The sequence below is a fragment of the Lissotriton vulgaris genome, chromosome 7 (assembly GCF_964263255.1).
Source record: "Lissotriton vulgaris chromosome 7, aLisVul1.2, whole genome shotgun sequence".
NCBI lineage: Eukaryota > Metazoa > Chordata > Amphibia > Caudata > Salamandridae > Lissotriton > Lissotriton vulgaris.
Genome location: NC_141695.1, coordinates 1,755,015,424 through 1,755,040,371, shown reverse-complemented (window position 1 = coordinate 1,755,040,371; position 24,948 = coordinate 1,755,015,424). Strand labels below are relative to the sequence as shown.

The 24,948-nt window shown below is 45.0% G+C and overlaps 1 protein-coding gene across 16 annotated transcripts in view; it reads left to right on the top strand.

The window, feature by feature from the left end:
- Positions 1–24,948, top strand: part of LOC147706588 (cell adhesion molecule CEACAM5-like) — a 274,782-nt gene that overhangs the window by 73,848 nt on the left and 175,986 nt on the right. The window lies entirely within an intron of this gene.

Here is a 24,948-nt window from a genome sequence, read left to right as displayed (position 1 = left end):
TCCAAGCTCCTTTTCACCCAAACACGTGCGAAATCTCAGGATAGGGGCGCCGGAGACCAGAGTAGGCACTCCACCCCACCTGAGCAGGAACAGGTCATTAGGAGCATAATGCAGTCGATGGAGAAAGGTCTGCAGGAAGGTATATCCTCGCTAGGGGTGAAGATGGATGCGTTAACATATAGGCTGGACAGAATGGGTGAGAGACTAGATAAACACGCGGAGAGACTAGATATGTCGGAGTGTAGGATCACCGAAGTGGAAGAAGCGCAAACCACCTTGGACACGGAACACAGACAATTGGGAAAGGTGCTGCAATTGATTCAAGATAAGATGGAGGATTTGGAAGCCCGTTCACGTCGCTAAAATGTGCGCATACTGGGACTCCCTGAGACGGCTCAGACAGGCAAGATGGAGCCCTTCATAGAGCGCATGCTGGTGACCCTATTTGGTGAGGAGACCTTCTCAAACACGTTCATAGTGGAGCGCGCACATCGCACCTTGGCGCCCCGTCCAAAGACGGGGGCACCACACTGACCGATAATTGCCAAACTCCTAAACTATAGGGACAGGGACGCGGCCCTGCGCGCAGCCAGAGAAAAACAGTCACTGTCTTATGAGGGCTCAGCCATTTCACTGTACCCCGACTTTACAGCTAAGGTCCAAGAGGCGAGGAAACACTTTGTACCAATGAAATGGCAACTGCGGGACCAAGGGATAGACTATGCAATGTTATATCCGGCAAAGTTGAAAGTAAATAGAAATGGGCAGACGCACATCTTCACGGATCCCAAAGCACTACATCATCATTTCATCTTTATTTCGACAATGTTGTCATAAAAGAAATCACATTAGATTAAGCAATTAAAAATTGATACATTACATTGAAACACAGTAAAAACTACAATCATCGCGTATCCTAGGAGCTAATTCATCACAGCAAAGTGCATGACAGTAAACATAGATAGATACATGATCAACTAATAGCCCTGCCCATCTAGAGTTAAAGGTCAATCTCCCTGGCAACTACACAAATGTATCTACTAGATCCTATTTCCAGCAATATTCACATATTTCCTTCTAGTGTTCCACATGGCTGCTAAAAATTTAGTTACAGCAAAAACAATTAGAGGAGAAAGATCAGTTTTAAGTATTCTATGAGCTTGGGAACAATGCCTAATCTTCAAATTTTTACAAATGGGAATAATCCACTTCTTTGTAGCTTTCTGGTAAACAGGGCAGAAAAACACAACATGCAATTCATTTTCCAGCTCCGAGGTAGAAGCAGGACAATTTTGGGGAGAAGGTAAACACCACTTGCTCGTAAGGGCTCTGATTGGCAAAGAGCTGTGTCTCCATTGGAGATACAACTTCCTAAAAACAACTGGACTGACATCGTCTACGACAGACTCAAATTTATAAAAATCTTTAGTCATAAAAATCGTGCCGGACAGAGTACCAGTTTGGACATTCGATAAGCAAGCAGTAAGGTTACTTTCATGGTACAAATTGACCAGGTACTTGCGCGATAAATTTCTGCAAGCATGCTCCGGGTCAGACCACATGAACGAGAGGCCTAATCTCTCAAATTCCTCTCTTACGTATTTCAACCAAGGAAGTTTCCGCGCATTCGGAAGACTTAGGACCTCTGAAAGCTCTTGCCTGTAGTTTTTAAGCTCTGGGGTTACCCAGAGTCACCTCCAGAAAGTTAGGGGTTTGAGGCCCAGTTCCTCATTTATGGGTCTAAGGCCCAGGTCACGCCTGAGCGGCAGCAGTGGTGTGGTAGGGGGCAGTGATACCAACTGTCTTAAAAATGTGTTCTCTGTGACGGCGATCGCCGGTGCGCACTTGTGACCCCACAGTTCGCCACCATAAATTACCGCCCCACGTGCCTGCAATTTATACATTTCCAGAGGTGGGCCAATTGGTTTAACAGAGGATTTATTTAGGAGCTTGAGAATGCCTCCCACTTTTTGAGAGAGATTTAGTTGGGATTTTATTTGGTGTTGTACCCAGGTCATATTTTCATTAAGGGTGAGACCCAGATACTCGAACGTCAGAACTCTTTCAAGCCGGACTCCACCTATCGCGGGGCTCGGGCGTGTTGTTATCGGAGGGTTAAAAATCATGAATTTCGTTTTCAGAAAGACACAAAGCTGTCCAGAGCTCGCTGGATGCCCATAGGGGTCTTGGAGAGTAATAGGGTATCATCTGCGAACATGATCGCAGAGATCCCAGACCCAGCAAGCTTTGGAGCGTCACTATTGGGAACCGCATTCAGGTGGGCGATTACCCCATTGACGTAGAGGCAAAACAGGGTGGGCGCCAAGACGCACCCCTGTCTTTCCCCCTTGCCATCAGGGAATCTAGCTGACAAAGAACCATCTTTCCCACACCTGACCTGTGCGAAATTCTCAGTGTGGAGTCGAATTATCATTTTCAGAAGAGGGGGAGGAATACCCAATTCCGAAAGCACACTCCACAGTTTCTGGCGAGGGACTAGATCGAAGGTCGCACGAAGATCCACAAAAACTGTGTATAGTGAGCGGCCCTCGATCTTAACAGTTTTCCAGAAAAGCATAGTTAATCGAAAAATCTGGTCTGTGGTGGATACATTCTTTCTGAACCCAGCTTGGTAAGGGCTTAAGATGTCGAATTCCTCCATCCAATCTAAGAGGCGGTCTAGAATCAACCTCGTGAAGAACTTTTGCGACACGTCAATGAGGCTGATTGGCCTGTAGTTGGCTGGGAGCAGAGGTGAGCCCTTCTTGAAGATAGGGACTATCTCTACTCCCAGCCAAGTACTTGGGACCGCCATGCCCCCCAAAATTGCATTAAAAATAACCATTAGATAGGGGGCCCAGACCCTGGGTTCGTATTTGAAAAGATCACCGGGCACTTTATCCAGCCCCGGGGCTTTACCAGATGGAAGTTTGAAGATGGCAGCCCTGACTTCTCCCTCAGTAAAATCAAGCTCGGTCGTATCAGCCAAAAAACTAGGAACTAATCCTCCTAGAGCCAGGTCCTCAGTAGAGTTATCCCCCTGGTACAAGGTATGAAAGTGTTCTTCCCACACCTCCGCAGAGATGCTAGGTGCTACTCCCGAAACGGGGTCGGCAGACCCCGTGCTCACAATTAGCCAGAAGTTCCGAGCGTCTCTTATTGACAATGCAGATGTTAAGTTTTCCCAATTCTCATTCCCCCACTCAACCTTGGCATGGTGAATTAACTGCCGATATAATATCCTCCTTTGTTTTATAAGTTCCCTGTTATTATTTTGTTTCAGGGCCTCGAGGAGTTCAGTTTTCGCAGATCTACAGGCCTTATTGTACCAGGTGGGTTTGTTACCGGCACTTTTCCCTCTAGAACCTGGGGGTTTAAAGTCTCTGCTAAGGTATTGGCTAGTTCCTTGTTAAGATCACCTAGCCTTATATATACTTCAGGCGGGGGTGCTGCAGCTTTAAGGCGCCAGCGGCTTCCAATACAGGAATTACCCGAGCATATAGCTCCGCCACTAGGTCTGGGTGAGTGACCAGTTTATCCCATCTAACCCCACGCCTGTTGCTTGATCACTCTGTGATGCGGGTATCTTTGGAGATACTGGGGTATAAAAAGTCTATGATCAGCGCATTATGATCGCTTTCTCCCCTAGGTACCAACCTAAAATCAAGGACCTTGTGCCAAGCACTACAGAAAGCGCTCAAAGACTGGGCCAAGGTGCAGAGAAAGACACCGGAGCAAAACTTACTGGATGAGGCCGCGGGTGGCGGATTGGATGATCAGGACTGAAGGCGATCCTGCATCTGAGACACACAAGGGACTGCCAATGTTGGAGGGGCGGATAGCGGTCGGCTGGTGCGGCTGGGATGAGTACCAAGCTTTGTGTTATTCTCTTTATTTGACTCTTTTACAATGGTTTGATGCAACCTCTGCCCACATGTGGTAACACTTTGTTTGCTGTTATTGTTTTTTTTTAGGGTGGGAGGGGGATGAAGGGGGGCAGGTACATGGGACGATCATATCGCGACCTAGTTGGGGGTGGTCCGCTGTGGGTGGGAGGGGCGGGTAGAGGAGGGTTGGGTTGTTTTAATTTACTGCTCAGAGGTGCAGGCCAGAACTACTTGGCATCAGTCTTTTTATTGCTCTATATGAGGTGCAGGAGAATGTGGATCCCAGCTAGTTGTGCAAGATAAGCCTGATGCGCCGATTACAGAGAATGTGATGGGTGAGATGAATGCTTTAACGTGGAATGTGCACGGACTGAATGATTATCGCAAGTTGCGTAAGGTATTGAATTACCTGACTAGACTCAAGGTGGACCTGGCCTTGATTCAAGAGACGCATCTACCTGTGAACAGCCATAGGCTGAAAGCAAGGGGCCTTGGGGGGGCAGATCAATGCAGCTGGCTTCACGTCCCATGCGCGCGGGGTGCTGACATGGGTTAACCCGAAATCTGACTACACACTAAGTGAGCTCTCAGCGGACCCGGACGGTAGATATGTGGTATCACAGCTGTCTGGTAGAGGTTTGGAGATCTTGGTTGTGAATGTTTATGGTCCTAACTATGTTTTATAGCAAGCTGGCTGACATACCGCGAGAGCTACCAGACATTCCTACTCTGTGGGGAGGGGACTTTAATATGACTAGGTGCCCAAATGTGAACCGTTCGGGCGGCTCAGCCAGACACCAGGCTAGGGCAGCTCAGGAACTAGATAGGATATTGATTAGGGATGACCTAGTTGATGTTTGTCGTAGCCTGTACCCAGCGCTAGGTGGATTCACACATTATTCAGCCTTTCACAATAGACACACACGAATAGACTACTGGTTGACCTCGTCGGGGCTGCTCTCCCGGATCCGTAAATGCCAGGTTCTGCCCTGCACCCTTTCGAACCATTCCCCCATTCTATTGACGCTCACACTGCAGCGGAAAGCGTTGCCCCCATTCACGAGGCGGTTCCCGCCGAACTCTCTACAAGACCCTACTTTCTGTGAGGAACTGCGTGAAGCAATTGAGACATTTTTTTAAACGAATATAGGGTCGGTGGAACGCTTCCAGATGGTTTGGGAGGCGTTTAAGGGTTACATACGAGGGGTGGCCATGAGTAAACATTCTGGGACTCTTCGCTCGATCCGCCAAAGGCTGTCGGTATTGGAGCGATGACTGGCAGAAAGTGAGAGACGTCAGCTGGCGGGAGACACTGACACCTCCCAGGAGAAATGAAAGGACTGCTGTCAGAGTACCAGGAAGAGGCAGATGCGGAAGTAAAACATTTGGGTAAATACGCGACAGCTAGAGCCTATAGGGAGCGGGACAGGCCGGGGATGGTCCTGGCTAATATTATTAAAGATCTCGAAGACCTCGAAGATTCCGGAAGGTAAAAACCTATAAACGCTCTTTCTCAGGAATGGCACCCAGGATCTGGAACTCACTCCCTCCTGAAACCAGGCTCATCTCCTCCTTCACACTTTTTAAGAAAGAAGTAAAAGCTATTTTTATGGCCAAATACACTTGACCTATTAGCTTGGATTTGTAAAGACCCTACTCTGACCTGTATTACTTTGTTCGAATTCTATGACTATGTATTTCACCTTGAGCCATTTTGAGTTGGAGTAACACCGCGACTATGTATTTCACCTGAATTATTGTCGCTACTAACTATCTACGCACACATTTAACTCGCTGCTCGAACTCTATGAATATGTATCTTACCTGTATTATTGATGCCACTGACTATCTATGCACACATTTAACTGTTATACTTGTATTATTGATTTGCTGTACTACTTATGTGTAACCCCACTCTCTTGCTGGCATTCCCAGCCGTGTAAAGCGCTCTGATATCTGCAAAGATCCTGTTCGCGCTATATAAAACTTTCAAAATAAATAAATAAATAAAATAAACAGCAACGGCGAAAGTTGCGATCACAGCCGTTAGGTCAAAGGAAGGAACTATATTCACAGAAGAGGAGGAGATAGCGCACAGGTTTTCGGAATACTACTCTGATCAACACGCTTCACGAGCCACGGGCGACGAGGAGGATATCCTAGACTACTTGGAGCATATCAAACTCCCGTTCTTATTAAATGGGCGGTGTGAATTTTTAATGCAGCCAATAGAGTTCGATGAGATCTGAGAAGCCCTGGGAGGGATGAGGGCGAGTAGTGCTCCTGGAGCAGATGGTCTAACGGTCAGTTTTTATAAGGCGTTTCTGGAGCTGCTGCTACCGCACTTGTCTGCCTTTTTCGCGGACATGTGCCAAACTGGGCAAATGACGAGCACAATGAGGGAAGCCTTAATAGTGGCAATTCCAAAGCCCGATGAGCCCCCGGAGGAGTATAGCTCCTATAGACCATTATCGCTCCTAAATGTGGACACCAAAATATACGCTAAGGTACTGCAACTAGGTAGGCCTTGTTGGCCCCGGAGCTGATTGCACCGGAACAGGCGGGGTTCGTGGCAGGCAGGAACATTACATACAACTTACGTACGATATTTGGTGCCATTCGACACACTAACTCGGATTTGAGGGCCATAGCAGTGTTCCTGGACATGGAGAAGGCCTTCGACTCTGTACAATGGCCTTTTCTGAGGGCGGTGCTTACGCGGCTGGGGCTGGGCTCGGCATTTCTACAGATGGTGTCTGTGCACTACAATGATCCGTGCGCACGGATTAAGCTGGGGAATCATGTCACTGAACCTATTAAGATTCGAAGGGGCACGAGGCAGGGATGTCCTCTGTCGCCCACGCTATATGCATTGGTAGCGGAGCCCCTGGCATGTGCAATGCGAGAATACCACTCGCACAGGGACTCCATTTCCCCACTTACCGCCTAGTCATAACAACTTATGCAGATGACATCCTGCTCTATGTCAGAGAACCTGAAAAGAATTTAGCGCAGCTTTTACATGAGGTGGTCTGATTTGGTGCTCTGTCCGGCCTGACAGTCAATTGGAAAAAATCAATAGCGTTCCCCATCACCGATTCCACAGAACAATTTGAGATGGAATATCCATTGAGATGGACCACTGATTCTGTGCGTTATTTAGGGATTCGACTACACACAGACCCTGAGACGGTATTTCGTGAGAATTATGGCACAGCCCTTGCCAACTTGGAGGATAATGTTGACATATGGATGGGGCTGCCTTTGTCATTGCTAGGTAGAATATCAATAATGAAGATGGTGGTCTTACCAAGGCTGCTGTATTTATTTACGAATGTACCGATGGTCCTCCCGAAGTGTTTTTTTCGCTCATCTCAAGTTGCTGATGATAAAATTGGCTTGGGCTGGCAAACAAGCAAGAGGTCAATGGACAACACTGGTCCTCCCTTATCAATTAGGCGGTCTCGGGGTGCCCGATTTTGAGGTATATTATCGAGTGGCGCAAGGGGCGCATTTACATAGTTGGATACATGACAGGGAAAACGCACCATTCATGAAGCTCGAGACTCTATTTGCTGCTTCACTGCCGCTCCCGGCAGTGGGGTTTCAACCGGCGGACCGACGCACGGGCCTATTAGACTCATTGAACTCGCCTAGACATGCCTGGCAGTCGCTGCTGTACTATCACGCTGGGGCGCTCTTGTACTCTCCGCTAATGCCTATAGAATGGATGACCTGGCTGGCCCCATGCAAGGACAAAGGAGTGTTGGTAGCACTGAAAGCTTTGGATATACATACAGCCGGAGACATGTTTAAAGAAGGGGCTCTCAAAACGCTGTCGGAGGTGCAAACACAGGGGACACAGCCCACTAGTTTGCAGATTTTTCAATACCACAGAATTAGAGAGGCATGGCGGGGACGGCTAGGTGACGACTTGCAGGAACCCCCAGAAATTTTAGAACTTACCTATGTCATTAAATCGGAAACGGCGAGGAAAATGATCTCTACTCTATATAAGATAGCAATAGCTGAGAAAGTGACTGGGTACAGTAAGGCGCGCTTGGCCTGGCAACGCGACCTAGATGCAGCACTTGATGATGACATGTGGCGTTACTGCTGCACTAGCACGAGGTCGGTCTCCCTGAATGGCAGGCATAGATTAGTGCATTTCAAATTCATCAACAGGGTTTACCACACTCCTGAAAGGCTGCATCGGTTTGGGTTGCGCGAGGAAGCGGCATGCGACCTCTGCAAAGCACAGGATGCAGGGTTTATGCACTTGTCGTGGGAGTGTCGGGTGTGCATCATTACTGGGGCGAGGTGTTCCAGGAATTAGGCAGGATCCTTGAGGAAGAGATAGCCCTGTCTCCGGCGCTGGCACTGCTAGGTTATTCCAAAGTTCTGCCCAGGGCGCAGCGTAGGATGGTGGGCATGGGAATGCTATTGGCGAAGAGGAGACTGGCCATGTGCTGAATGAGGGGGCCCCTACCCAGGGCGACACAGTGGATTGAAGACCTGACTTATTGTAGCACGCAGTCAGAGACTTGTAGTGAGCTTCTGCCTTACAAAAGCAGGCCCAAGAATTTTTGGGAACTATATCTTAACTATAGGAGACGTCAGGACCTGACGGCGGCCGGTACCGGTGCGGATGTGCCGGGGGACCCTCCCCCCTGCGCGCTGTAGAATGGAGGGATGATTTGCTGAGAGGCCTTTTGCTGGGAGGGGTTACAGCTGGCGTTCGCTGCGCACTTGAGACCGCGGTTTGGTACTTGCTGGCTGCGTATTATATAACAACTCAGAGATCATGCATCACAAGTATAGAGCGAAGTTGCTGATGGGTAGACACCTCTAGTTTGTAGTGTTTTCTTGGGGGGTTTTTCCTTTTCCTTATTATAGTTATTTTTTTGTATATAACTTTGCCTTGTCACTTGAAAATGTGATTTCCACACTGGAAGTTTGACGTTACAAGCCCAAACACTGTGTTAATCTATGATGACCCACAGCTTAACGCCGCCCGGCCTCGGGGATGTGGGCAGAAAGGCTGTGTTCTGATCCTAAGGGTGTATGATGTTCTATTCTTGGCTACTTACGTCACAACACACCTAACTTACAGTCTATGTTGAGATCACTGTGATAAATAAATAAATTTAAGAAAAAATAATATTCACTATTTTGGTACTTGCAATCTCTTTTGTAAGCTTTGTCTCCTGATTGTCGCAGCACACATGTTTTGTACCAGATTGTCGCTGGACCAATAAATACTTATAGAAACTTCCTAATCGCCAAGCTGTGTATTTTCTGAAACTAAGCAAGCACGAGTGTCTGAGCAAAAACTACTGTACTGTTTTCCATGATCCCTAAGGAATCAGGGTTGTCATGTTCAGTGGTTGCCAGAAACGACCTACACCACTGTAGGAAACAGGGGGTGTAGAGCTAGCTGGCCTAATGGCTGACATATCCTGTGGGGGTGTCTGGAAGCGGTTGGGACACTAAGCCCTCAGTTTAGGTCATCTAAAATGCGCAGGTCCTGGGAATTCCTGTGAACCACTCAACATGGCACACACCGTTGGTTTGGTTCTTATATTGACTGAAAATCTGAGTAGTTCAGTCGTGCTTTCTCAGAAAGCCTACTCACTCTTTTCAGAGTCATCTGAAGTGTGAAGGGAAATCCACCTCAGCTGAGCAGATATACTCTATGTATTGGCTGAAGGTTTAGCAATCTTCTAAGGATGAAAAAATCCCCACATTGTGCAAAACCCTACCTCTTTACTTTTTCTCTTATTCTTTTAAAAATGACTGACCCCGCAAGTAGCTCAGCAGAAGTAGAATTTTCAGACGATCTTAACATAACAGAGAACTGCAGACATGCAGTAATTATGAAATAATTAGACCACTGCGTACCAGCAACAGGTGGCTGTGTTACCTTCGTGATTTAGGCACACAAGGTGTTCGGATTAGAGATATTCTATTCTTGGGTTCAGTTCCCACCTGCAGATCCGGTGACAAATTTGTTCCACGCATACACTGTAGTTGAACCACCAAATGAATACTGTTAGAACTTGAGGTCTCTTGTTGGTAAAGGTAGGTACCTTTGACCAAGTAGGGACCCTTGCTTCTAGTCAGGGTAAGGGGCTACAATCCTAAAAACTCCCCTGCTCACCCCCCTGGTAGCTTGACATGAGCAGGCAGGCTTATCTCAGAGGCATTGTGTAAAGCATCTGTTAACACATACAGAAATATAGTGAAAACACTACAGATAGACACCACACAGGTTTTATAAAAAGTAAGCATTCGTTGTATAGACTTAACATCAAACGACAAAACACCAAACGACAAAAATACACAATACAGTATTAAAAAAAGACTCTAAACTGTAGAAATAACTTAGTTCAAAGATGATGGTAAATGCGACACGTTTCTCACAAAGTACCTTTGAATGCGTCATGCAAGATAAATATAAGATTCGCAGGGAGAATGATGCGTCGGTTTCTTGCTTCGGGGAGTCGATGAATCTGTTCCTCAGTGCTTGCGCAAAGTATCCGATGCGTCTGTTCCTTACCGGAGAGGAGGTGATGCAACAATCTTGGGTTGCGTTCCAGTTGCAATGCGACAAGATTGTGCCTCGATGCGATGCGATGATCCGGTGCGATGTGACAAGATGGCGCCCTTGACGCGATGCGACGACGTGAAGACGATGCGTGCACGCCCGACAGCCGCGCGGCGAGCTCTGTAACTTCTGAGCCACGACAGGCCCTGCGACACGCTTCTCCAGTGATGCGACAGCAATCCTTGCGGTGGTGACACGCTTCTCCAGTGATGCAACAACAACGGCTGTGACGGAGACACGCTTCTCCGGTTATGCAATGGCGACCCTTGCGGTGGCGACACGCTTCTCCAATGATGCAACAGCTGCCGATGCGACACACTTCTTCTCGTTGAGTCGTGCTTCCAGCTTCCAGCTCCCAACAACATGCAGGCTGCTGCAGACAGAATTCCCAGGGAGGAAATTCAGGGGGGGAGCTGAGGGTGTAGTCTTGTATCCCAGAGACTTCAGCAGGAGGCAAGAACAGTTCAAGCCCTGGGAGATTCTTCTTCAAGATGAAAGCTCAATAAAAGTTTCTTCTCCTTTCCTTGGCGATAAAGAAACCACTGCAGGCCAACCCCAGAAAATAGCACAGTGGGGACAGGGGTAGTCAACTCCTTCAGCTTCTCTGGTTCTTCTCCATGGCAAAGGTCTGTCTTGATTCCCAGAAGTAATCTAAAGTCTTGAGGTCTCGGCCCCAATATTTATACGGATCACTGACATAATATGGAATACAAAAATATAGACTTACCAAAATATCGATGACAAACTATAGAATGCAAAAATATTGAATTCCTATCTACAAACAGGTAAGTACAAAAATATCTAATCAAAAATATCGTTGTAAAAATATAGTCAAAATATAAAAAAAATTAAATGTCTTAAAAGTAATTTAAAGTTAATTAAATAATAAATATAATTAACTGAAACATACTTAAAAATACTTAAATAACCTTAAAATGAATAAATAATTAATTTAAGTTAAAACAAAAATAAACATACAATTTTATTTTTTAGTACATATATATATATATTCACTAAAAAAACCATAGGTTTCACAATCGTTATAGTTAGAAATTAGCATTTAAAAAACCTTTGAAATTCACTGAAAAAACCATAGGTTTCACACTCGTTATAGTTAGGAATTAGCATTTAAAAAACCTTTCAAATTCACTGAAAAAAACCATAGGTTTCACACCAGTTATAGTTAGCAGAACATTTTACTCATACAAAACCATTGAAATTCCCACGTTATAGTTAGTTGGACTCACTATAACTTGCGCGCCCGCAATCCACTGCTGATGATGTCACATATTACATCATTCATGACATGGTCAGTGACATCACTGATGACATCACTGATGACATCTCAAATGACATCACTGATGACATCATCCAGTGTCTGTGTGTTCCTGTAAAGTTAAAATGTGTTTAACATATTGAAGAATGAGTGTATGTATGAGTGTGTGGATAATGGATTTAGTAGGTGCGTGACTGACTGTATGAGTGGGAGATTAAAAATGTGTCTTACTGAATGCATGGGTTAGTGACTAAACTGTCTGAATGTGTGCATCATTATGTATTCATTATGTATGAAAACTAAATAATAATGCAAGACATTCAGTACCATACTTAAAAAAGCAGTATTTTTGATTTACGAAATGAAAATGATTTTGCATTTCCGTAAAGCTAGCAGAACGTCACTCAGGCGCGCCGCGTAACGCCCCCGGAAGCGCCCACGTTCGTGCCGCGTAAGCGCCCCCGGAAGCGCCTACGTTCGTGCCGCGTAAGCGCCCCCGGAAGCGCTTCGGTGCGCGCAGCGTAAGCGCGTCAAGTCATGTGACCTTAAAATAACTCTTTTCATTGGTTGTTAACAGTTTTTTTTTACAACTAATGAAAACCCTGCCCTTTTCCTTCACTTCTTCTTTCACTTTGGTGAGAGCAAGACCTCTTTTTTTCTGTGCTAAGAATTTGTGGAGAGAATGGCTGCCAGAGCATCCAGCAGCAGTGAGGAGTCAGATGGTTTCATCGATGAAGAGCCTCCTCAGCCGAAGGTGAAAGAACATTTTATCTGGAAATTTATTTCTATACCTGAGGGGCATAAAAAAGTAAATGCACCAAAAGTTGAATGCAAAATCTGCCAAACTGTACTTTCCCGTGGAGACCCCCGAAAGAAGTACAGTTTTGGCAATTCAACTATGATTCGTCATGTCCAGAGGAGGCACCCGAAAAACTATGCCCGGGAGAGTGTCAGTGCTCTGGCACGAGAAGCACCAAGGGATGGTGCTTCTACTTCAACTGGAGGAGCAATGTTTCGGTGAGGGGGCGACCAGAACAGCTCATCCCAAATATTCAGCCAGTATTTAATGAGGCCACAATTAAATGCAAATATTGTTACGGGGAACAAAGTATTTTGAACATTGTTCGTGCAATAGAGAACCACCGCTGCCGTCCCCAGCCCTAATTTTGAAAATTTTTTTTTGCTCCTGTTGAGCCGTTTGCCATTCCCTGTTTTTGTTTTTGTTGAAAAAAAAGATAAAAGAAGAAAAAAAAAGTTCTTTTTAGAACTACCCCCAATTCTCAAAAAAGAGCTGCATTCTTAAAAAAATGAAAAAGAGTAACTGAAGTGGAGTGCAGTGAGAGAGGAGAGGAAAATTAGTGAGAAAGCAAAGAAAGGGACGAGAGGGGAAGGGAAGTGAAGTAGGGGGACTGAAAGAAGGTGAGTGTGGGGAAGGAGAGTGAGGAGAAGGAGAGTGAACATGGGGAATGAGGATAAGTGAAGAAAATGTAGTAAAGGAACGGGGGTGTGGAAGGGTAAGAAAAGAGCAGTGATGTTTAGGGAAGAGTGGAGATACAGACTGGATAAAGACAAGTGATTGTGAGACAAGGTGAGTAAGGGAGTGAAGAGACAGAGAAAGTGAAAGAAAAAGCGAGAGTAGAAGACTGAGGGCCTCATTTATGAGGCCATGCGTCACTTTTACGCCGCTGGTGCGTCACTTTTTGTGATGCACCAGTGGTGTAAAAAATGCACCATTTTGAGTCATATTTACAAAGTGACGCATCTAGGTAGATGCGTCACTTTGTAAACCCCTGTGCCACATTATACCTGCGCCAGGTGTAATGTATGCAAAGGGGGCGTATTGACGCAAGGAAGGGTCGTAGAAGTGACGCAGTGAAATCTATGAGATTTCACTGCGTCACTTTTAGGACGCCGTTGCGGCAAAATCTTGCGCCTGCCTCACAGCAGGCGTAAGACTGACGCAGGCCCTTTCACATGGGGCTGGCCCCATGTGAAAGGATGCATTGCTGGAGTTGCGTCACTTTTGTGACACACTCCAGCAATGCGTCTCTTTTGCGCTTACAGATACGTCAGAAATACTGACGTATCTGTAACTCCTTGCGACATAATGCGTCATACATTAAATATGACACATCATGAATGTCGCAAGGAGAGAAAGTGAAAGAAAAAGTTAGAGTAGAAGACTGAGGGCCTCATTTATGAGGCCATGCGTCACTTTTACGCCGCTAGTGCGTCACTTTTTGTGACGCACAAGTGGTGAAAAAAATGCACCTTGTTGAGTCATATTTACAAAGTGACGCATCTAGGTAGATGCGTCAATTTGTAAACCCCTGCGCCACATTATACCTGCGCCAGGTGTAATTTATGCAAAGGGGGCGTATTGACGCAAGGAAGGGTCGTAGAAGTGACGCAGTGAAATCTATGACATTTCACTGCGTCACTTTTAGGACGCCGTTGCGTCAAAATCTTGCGCCTGCCTCACAGCAGGAGTAAGACTGACACAGGCCCTCTGACATGGGGCTTGCCCCATGTGAAAGGATGCATTGCTGGAGTTGCGTCACTTTTGTGACACACTTCAGCAATGCGTCGTACTGACGCAGATACTGACGTATCTGTAACTCTTTGCGACATGATGCGTCATACATTAAATATGACGCATCAGGAATGTCGCAAGGAGAGCGCACTGAGAAGTGATAACAGCTCTTTTCAGAGCTAACTTATCTCTAAACACTCTACATTTTTTTTTTACTCTATTTTTTTACACTGTTTTTCCCCATGGTGCGCTCAGGGTGCGCGTACCGGAGAGCGTACCCGGGAACGCACCCAGCGCTTACCCCGCGAAAATAAAAAAAATAAAAAAACGTTTTTTTGCCCTTCAGGGTCCTTCTAGGCCCCCCTCAGAAAACCTAGGGGGTCAGGGGGTGTCTACTCTGCCCCCTTTTAATTATTTCCCCCTTTCTTTTTCACCTCTTGTGTCTGGATTCTACGGACTGTTTAGAATGTTGACAGACACCCGACAGCCAATCAGCTTTCCGCTCGCGCACTCCCGTAGCGCGCCGGGTGCACTCCCCGGTACGCGTACCGGTGAGCGCTCGGAGCGCGCCTATAGATATATATGTGTTTTTGAAGTTAATTTTAAAAAAAAACAATGGAGCAATTTCCACCAAATATAGCAAAGGCACATCTGCGCACCAGTCCCTACAATTTTGCCAAGTTTGGCGTAATTCCATTCAGCGGTTTGGGCTGTAGACTTGTCAGACCGTCCTATGGAAATTAACATTGGGAAAACACGTTTTGGGACCCCCCTTTTTTCAGCCCCCACTTCACGAATCCCCCCGAAACTTCCAGGGAAGGAGGGTGTCGGAGCTGGCAAAATTTTGGAAAATTACACACAAATTCCTCAACCGGTGCCAGAGTTATTCCCAATGTTGCGGATTTCTATGGTAGCCAATCCTAACTATAACTACCTACTGGCGACCGCCAATAGGTGATATATATATCTATACTACTATTATAAAGAGAGAACAGACACCTTTTGGCAAGGTAAACTCGGGAACCACAGCGCCAATCCACACACCCAATACATTGTTGTAATCCTCAGGGTGTGTAGATGGACATAGGCTGCATAAAATAAAAAATAAACGTAAATTAAAAAAATAAAGTTTAAAAGCAAAGTAGTCCCCTAAAACAAGCGCCGGCCGCGACGTAGCGCTGACCGTGACCTACACCTGCGTGATGACGACAGGCGGGAGGAGCGGTGATGAGCGGCGACGTGCGGGGAGGAGTGGCGCGGCGGCTCAGGTAAGGCGAGGCGGGAGGCGGTCCGGGCAATGTCGGGCGGGTGGGGGCCCAGCCGGGACTAAACAAATGCTCGAAATGCAGCCCCCAGCCCCCTTATGCCTCCGGGCAACGCCGGGGCGGGCTGCTAAAGCCCATGGCTGCCTTTTCCCCCACGGCACAGAGTCAGTTACACTTTTGTGTTGGAAACGACTTAGACGAAACAAATGAATAAAAAAAAAAAACACGCCGATCAATTTTCCCCGATGTGTCACTTTGCAGGTAGTTCTGGTATGCGAACGTCAGTGCAGGTTTTATTTATTTCGCGGTGTTGTACTCCTACCCTTCATCCTCCCCCCCCCCCCCCCCCCCTAAATCCATGGTCTGTGTTTATGTGTAGAAGGCGTTAGAAGAGCGTTCATTACAGACACATCTGCGGGGAAGGATGAGGAATTTCAAAGTTAATAATGGCTCGAGGAGAGCTGTGGTTTCGTGGGGCCCTCGAAGGCAGCTGGCTCGATTCTCTCCAGATGTCGCTGCTGCCTGGAAGTCATTTGCAGACACATTGAAAGAAAGTGCTTGCATCTGGGAAAGTGATCATAAGCCAGGCATTAGGGTGTGAAAAGTGATCCCGAACGTAAAGCAATTATGCGCCATCATCACCTGTCAGACGGAGGCTGTGGTGTCTTTGAATATGGTTTAATTTGCTAGGCCAATTAATTAACCAAATGTTGGCACTCCGAGCAGCAGGGTAGCCAAACGTCATACTCTGTTGGCAGCGAATACAGGCAGAGCTTAATTTGTTAAAGAATATCAGTGCCAGGCTCAAACTTTTTCACTGTAAGGACGATAGCTATTGGCACCGTTGGCACGACGCACTTTCACCAACATTGCCGCCAAGTGCCGGCACCTCCAATAGCCAGGCCACAAGTCCTACCAAAAATAGTGAGAGGACTAACCAGCATATGCAATTCAGTTATGTCATCAGAAGTGACTCACAATATTTAATGTCATATTCTTTAAATATTCCTCAATTTCAATTGGACGGGCCTGTTTTACAAATGCAGAACGCAGAAATGGGAAAATAATTTTTTTCGTTATTTTACTTTTAATAAATTATATGTAGGTTTTCCATATGTCAGTGTTTAATTGAGCTCAGAAGTGGATGAAAGTGACACTGTTTATATACAGACATGCGGAACTTGGTAGAAATGTTCTGGGTTTATTATTTTGCACAAAAACTTGATGTACCTTTGTTTTATGTTCCTGTCTTTTTATCCAGCTTCAAAGGACCAGAGCCTGCACATTTGCAGTTCATTAGGTGATGGAATGGTTAATAGGGTGAAGTTCTCTTTTATTTCTGTGAAGTAGATTCAAAGATAACCCCACAGGATCACTTTCACAAATAAAGAGAATGCTCCCAGTGTGATGGAGGTTTACAAACACCCTGAGGCCAGGTTACAGGTATGCAGTGGCACATTTACGGAGGTTTTGCGTCAGAGTTGCGTCACATTGATGGCGCATCCCCGGTGCAAAAATCCTTTTTTTTGTATTTACTAAGCCACGCAAAGCCACCTTGCGTAGCTTTGCGTCCTTTAGTAACTACAAAGGAGCATATTAATGACCCAGTTTGCATCGCATTTGCACTACACAATGTGGAACATTTGCAACGCAAACCTTAAGTGAGATTTATTAAGACACAGTAGGCCACGTTGCGTGGCCTCGAGTGACTCCATAAATCCATACTAATATAATAAAGAGAGAGCCCAAACCTTTGAGGCGGGTAATCTCAGGAACCACAGCACCAATCACAACACCCATTACAGCGTTGGAAAGGGCAGTTGCAGCAGAAGGACATAGGCTATGCAGACGCCCACCATATACATTTAAAAGGTAAAAGAACCGTACCAGCAAAGTAGTCCCTTGTGGGCGTGTCTGCGTTGTTTTGGGGGCGTGTGGTACGTTCCGCCCTTCATGCCATGTCTCATATTGTGTGCTAATCCCACCCTGCTCCCTTTAAATACCCCTGCACCCCATAATCATAACCCACCCTTACTCCTTAAAATACCCCAACACCCGTAAACACTAACCCATCTTATACCCTAGAAATATACCCTGTACCCCAAAACCCAAACCTACCCCTAAACCCTAAAAACACCCCTGTACCCCAAAACCCAAACCTAGCCCTGAACCCTATAAATACCCCTGTACCTCAAAACCCAAACCTACCACTGAACCCTAAAATACCCCTGTACCACAAAACCCAAACCTACCCCTGAACCCTTAAAATACCCCTGTACCCCAAAACCCAAACCTACCCCTGAACCCTAGAAATACCCCTGTACCCCAAAACCCAAACTTAGCCCTGAACGCTAAAAATAACCCTGTACCCCAAAACCCAAACCTACCCCTGAACCCTTAAAATACCCCTGTACCCCAAAACCCATACCTAGCCCTGAACCCTAAAAATACCCCTGTACCCCAAAACCCAAACCTAGCCATGAACCCTTAAAATATCCCTGTACCCCAAAACCCAAACCTACCCCTGAACCCTAAAAATACCCCTATACCCCAAAACCCAAACCTAGCCCTGAACCCTAAAAATACCCCTGTACCCCAAAACCCATACCTATCCCTAAAACTACCCCTGTACCCCATAACCCAAAACTATATCTGAATTCTTAAAATACCCAAACACCACACAACATATACCTCAGTACCCCAAAACATATACCCCTATACCCATACTTACCTTATCCAAACATTTAAAAAAAACATGCTTTTACCATTCATGCATTTACAACGAATTTCGTTGTAAATGTATGCGTGGTAAAAGCATATAAAATGTAATGCCACACGTTATAATGGCATTGCGGAGTCATGGTACTTTCGAAATGAAAGTATGCAGAGTGATGGTATGCGGAAAGAAAGTTGCAGAATAATGGGTGTTTACCCTCCCCCGGTAAGTACATTGGTGGCACGGTGGTCCACATCTCCAGCAACATACTCATATTTTTTCACCACCCATTTGAAAAATGCACAGGTCTCTATCATTGATGGCCAGCACCGACATACACTTTTAGACACACCTCCCGCCACAAGTTCTAGAATTGCGAACTTTAGAGCTGGGGAGCTACATTCAAATTTCTGCATCAGCTCAACATCCTGTGATTCCAGGCAAATCACTTTGTCTCCTCGTGCCTACCACAAATGAATGTGTTCTTCTGTAATGTAAATTGTGCTCATGCCATGTTGTCGAGTTCGTGCTAAATAATATTGCAAGGAAAAATAAAGTAGGGAAACTCGAGTTCACACACTACTGAACGCGCACTCTTAAGTGCATCAGCAGTGCACTGTGAATCGGAGCGTTTCACTGGCCTATCACAGATAATAAATGCTATCAAAACGAAATCCTACAAAACAATATACTATTGGCCGGCAGCAATTCATACCCGGACAACGTCGGGGCGGGCTGCTAGAGGAGGAGTTGTTGGGATATATATATATATATATATATATATATATATATTCACTGAAAAAACCACAGGTTTCAGGCCTTATATAGTTAGGAATTAGCTTTTAAAAAACCTTTGAAATTCACTCAAAAAACTATAAGTTTTAGGGGTGTTATAGTTAGCTGGACATTTCACTCATACTAAACCATTGAAATTGCTCCTATATAGTTAGTTGTACTAACTATATTTCGCGCACCCGCAATCCACTGCTGATGATGTCACATATTTGATCATTCATGACATGGTCAGTGACATCACTGATGACATCTCAAATGACATCACAGATGACATCATCCAGTGAATGTGGTTTGCTTCGTTATTTAAATATGCATTATCTATATAGCAATTTGCATTGAAGAATGAGTGGTATATATAAATAAATATTTGGATGGAGGATTTAGTAGCAGTGTAATTGACTGTTTACTTGACCAATTTATAGTGTCTCACTAAATATAGTGGATAGTGACTAAACTGTGTGAATATCTGTATCACTTTGTCAGTTGTTGTGTAAACTGGTTCTCCAGTTGGTTACTAGCTATGTGAAAGTCTATATTAGTTATTGATTAGTTAACTGAGTATTTGTATGGGAGTGTGAAAGTGTGTTTGGTTCGGTGGGGGGTGTGTGACTGTCCAAAGATGTGTGAATAGTTGATTCAGTAGATATATGAAGCTAAAACTGCATGTTCTAACAGTTTCAGTGAGTGAATCTCTTTATGGGTGTGGTGATGAGCAAATATATTTCTCAATGGTACATGTCCAACAAGCTAGAAAAATAAAAGGCAGTGTATGTGTCAGTTGTTGTATATAAATAAGTATACATAAGACTCAATGATTGTGTGAGTGACTGTATGGATAACTGTATACTTGTAATAATGATTTTATAATTCACTAAGTATGACTTACTATCTAAATGAATAGATGAAGTGGTGTTTGTATAAGTGTGTAGCTAAGTATATATGTAAGAATGATCCATTGTTTGCATAAGTGAGTAGGATGACTTCATATGTGAATAGGATGTGTGCTGTTGTTTAATGTCGATTTAGGTGTATTAGTATTTTTGATAGTGTTCTATTGTTCATTGAGTGTATTTTTAGATACTGGTATTGCTGTGACAATGGATTCAAATATGATACTCTGTATTTTACAAAGAGTGATGAAAGATTTTACTAGTGTATGAAAAGGTGTATGTGATTGTCACGTGGATGATGTCATCAGTGATGTCATCAGTGATGTCATTTGAGATGTCATCAGTGATGTCACTGACCATGTCATGAATGATCTAATATGTGACATCATCAACAGTGGATTGCGGGTGCGTGAAATATAGTTAGTACAAATAACTTTATAGGAGCAACTATAATACCCCTAAAACTTATAGTTTTTTGAGTGAATTTCAAAGGTTTTTTAAAAGCTAATTCCTAACTATATAAGGCCTGAAACCTATGGTTTTTTCAGTGAATTTCAAATGTTTTTTAAATGCTAATTCCTAACTATATAAGGCCTGAAATTTATGTTTTTTTTAAGTGAATTTGCAAGGTTTTTTAAATGCTAATTCCTAACTATATAAGGCCTGAAACCTATGGTTTTTTCATTGAATTTCGAAGGTTTTTTAAATGACAATTTTTAAATGTATTAATTGTTATTTTTTTTATACTGATTTACTACATTTTTGCGGCAGGTATTCAGAGGGCACGCCCCCTTTTTACAACACTCTGCGGCGCAACCCCTGGCGCGTTTGCAGAGGAGGAACTAATTCCCCTTGCATACTGGGGGTCCCTGGGGGGCAACTAGCCCACCAGGAGCCTCCAGTATAAGCCAGGGAGCTGCATTACAGAGAGGTTTAATGAGGCCACACCCTTTTTTACACCTCTCTGCAATGCAGCTCCCGGGAGTGTGTGCAGAGGGGGAACTAATTCCCCTTGCATACTGGGGGTCCCTGGTGGCCAACTAGCCCACCTTGAACCTGCAGTATGCGCCAGGGGGCTGCATTGCAGAGAGGTGTAATGAAGCCACACCATTTTTTACACCTCTCTGCAGCGCAACCTCTGGCGTGTTTTCAGAATAGGAACTAATTCACCTTGCATACTGGGGGTCCCTGGGGGCCAAGTAGCCCACCAGGAGCCTCGAGTATGCGCCAAGGAGCTGCGTTGCTTTGCTCCGGGGGCGGCAGTCCCCGGGGCAGTGTGGGGGGGATTGTGGACCCCCCACACTTCTTTATCACTATGCCACCGCGATTTGGTCCCCCCGGGGGGTAATTTTTAAAAAAACAGACCAGGTTTTTTTTAAAACAAATGTGGGCCTTTTTTGTCCTTGTGGGACCACCTGGGCAGGCCTAGGGGGTCAGGGTGTATCTACCCTGCCCCCTTTTTGTGTTCTTCACATTTTGTTTTTCTGCTTTCTTGTGTCTCGGTCTATCAAGCACAAGATGGATGCCAACACTTCCTGGTTAGAAGTGTTGACAGCTAATGAGAATGCAGCTTTCTCGGGAAGGCATGCTGATTGGCTGCCACTGTCTTTCAACACTCCAAACCAGGAAGTGTTTGCAGCCATATTATGCCTCGGTAGAACCAAGGCACAAGAAAGCAGTGAAACAAAGGTGGAAAACACGCAAAGGGAGCAGGGTAGAAGCACCCTGACCCCCTAGGCCTGCTCAGGGGGTCCTACAAGGTAGACTGAGGCACAGGAAAGCAGAAAAACAAACGTGTAGAACTCAAAAAGGGGGCAGGGTAGAAGCACCCTGACCCCCTAGGCCTGCTCAGGGGGTCCCACAAGGACCCCCAAGGCCCAAAACAATTATTATTATTATTATTTTTAATTGTGGGGGCCGCGCACCTACGCGTACGTACGCGCACGGTACGCGTACCCCGCGATTTAAAAATAAATAAATAAATTGCGGGGCCCTGGGGGGTCCTTGTGGGACCCCCTGAGCAGGCCTAGGGTATCGGGTGCTTCTACCCTGCCCCCTTTTTGAGTTCTACACGTTTGTTTTTCTGCTTTCCTGTGCCTCAGTCTACCGAGGTACAAGATAGCTGGCAACAATTTCGGTTTTGGAGTGTTGACAGACATTGGCAGCCAATCAGAATACTCGTACTCGGGAAGGTACAGAGTACAGTAAGCTTACAGTAAGCTTATATAGATATATACATTTTTTTCAAATTCAATTTTCTCAACAACTACTAGAGGGATTTACACCATTTAAACAAAAGGCCGTACTGCGTACCAGTCCCTACCATTTTGCCAAGTTTGGTGTAATTCCGTTCAGCGGTTCGGGCTGTAGCCGTGTCTAATCGTCCTATGGAAAATAACATGGGGAAAACACGTTTTGGGACCCCCCTTTTTTCTCAGCCCCTACTTGATGAATCCCCCCAAAACTTTCAGGGAAGGAGCGGAGCGGGGCATCTTCTTTGAGAAATTCGCGGAGATTCATCAACCGGCGCCAAAGTTATTCCCAATAGAATGTTGTGGTTTTCCTATGGAAACTAGGTCCTAACTATATATACCTACTGGCGACCGCCAGTAGGTAATATATATATATATTACCTACTGGCGGTCGCCAGTAGGTATATATAGTTAGGACCTAGTTACCATATGAAATCCCCAACATTCTATTGGGAATAACTTTGGCGCCGATTGAGGAATCTGCGTGTAATTTTTCTTAAAATTGCTTCGCTCCGCTCCCCTCCTTCCCAGAAAGTTTCGGGGGGATTCGTCAAGCGGGGGCCCAGAAAAAAGGGGGGTCCCAAAACGTGTTTTCCCCATGTTAATTTCCATAGAGACCTTTAGACACGGCTACAGCCCGAACGGCTGAATGGAATTACACCAAACTTGGCAAAATGGTAGGGCCTGGTATGCAGATGTGCCTTTGCTATGTTTGGTGAAAATCCCTCCAGTAGTTCTTGAGAACATTGAATTTGAAATTTTTCAAATGGCATTTTCTATGGCACCTTTAGACACGGCTACAGCCCGAACGGCTGAACGGAATTACACCAAACTTGGCAAAATGGTAGGGACAGGTATGCAGTAGTGCCTTTTCTATATTTGGTGAAAATCCCTCCAGTAGTTGTTGAGAATTTGAATAGGAGCAAATTATATATATATATGCGCTCAACATTCTATTGGGAATAACTTTCGCGCCGATTGAGGAATCTGTGTGTAATTTTCCAGAATTTTGGCAAGCTCTGCTCCGCTCCTTCCCTGAACGTTTTGGGGGGATTCATCAAGCGGGGGCCGAAAGGGGTGTCCCAAAGCGTGTTTTCCCCATGTTAATTTCCATAGGAACCTTTAGACACGGCTACAGTCTGAACGGCTGAATGAAATTACACCAAACTTGGCAAAATGGTAGGGCCTGGTATGCAGATGTGCCTTTGCTATGTTTGGTGAAAATCCCTCCAGTAGTTCTTGAGAAAATTGAATTTGAAAATTTTCAAATGGCAATTTCTATGGGACCTTTAGACACGGCTACAGCCCGAACGGCTGAACGGAATTTCACCAAACTTGGCAAAATGGTAGGGACAGGTATGCAGTAGTGCCTTTTCTATATTTGGTGAAAATCCCTCCAGTAGTTGTTGAGAAAATTGAATTTGAGCAAATTATATATCTATATGCACTCACCGTACGCGCACTGTACGCGTACGTGCGCGTACCCTTACGTGTGCGAGCGAGTTTCTGATTGACTGGCAGTCGACTGTCAACATTCCAAACTGTCCAAACCAGGAAGTGTTGGCCACCATCTTGTTTTTCAGGAGAACTGAGGCACAAGGGAGCCCAAAACAAGAGTGGAAAACACGAAAAGGGGGCAGGGTAGAGACCCCCCAACTCTCTAGCCCTTCTCATGGGGTCCCAAAAGGACCCCCAAGGGCAAAAAAAATAAATAAAAATAATAAATCGCGGGGTACGCGCACCGTACGCGTACGATACGCGTACCGTGCGCGTACCCCGCGATTTAAAAAAAAAAAATTGTTTTTTGCACTTGGTGGTCCTTCTGGGACCCCCTTAGAAAGGCTAGAGGGTCAGGGGGTCTCAACCCTGCCCCCTTTTTGCGTTTTCCACTCTTGTTTTGTGCTCTCTTGTGCCTCACTTCTCCTGAGAAACAAGATGGCTGCTCAGGTGGTCCCAAAAGGATAATAACATATATAAACGTTATCCGCTAATAGAATTAGCATTTACAAAACCTTTGAAATTTATTGAAAAAAAATATAGGTTTCACGCCTGATATAGTTAGGAATTAGCATTTAAAAAACCTTGCAAATTCACTGAAAAAACCATAGGTTTCAAGCCTTATATAGTTAGGAATTAGCATTTAAAAAACCTTGCAAATTCACTTAAAAAACCATAGGTTTCAGGCCTTATATTGTTAGGAATTAGCATTTAAAAAACCTTGCAAATTCACATAAACAACCATAGGTTTCAGGTCTTGTATAGTTAGAAATTAGAATTTTAAAAACCTTGCAAATTCACTTAAAAAACCATAGATTTCAGGCCTTATATAGTTAGGAATTAGCATTTAAAAAACCATTGAAATTGCTCCTATATAGTTAGTTGTACTAACTATATTTCGCGCACCCGCAATCCACTGCTGATGATGTCACATATTACATCATTCATGACATGGTCAGTGACATCACTGATGACATCACTGATGACTTCTCAAATGTCATCACTGATGACATCACTGATGACATCTCATTTGACATCACTGATCACATCACGGATGATATCATTCATGTGATAATACGATGCACCTCCTCACACTCTAATATAACCTTTGATACACCCACTGTTAAATACAGACTACCATTCTTGAAACCATTGACACACCAATACCAGTTACTACATACTCACTCACTGATTCCTAGGTCTACACACACATTCACTCATTCACTCATA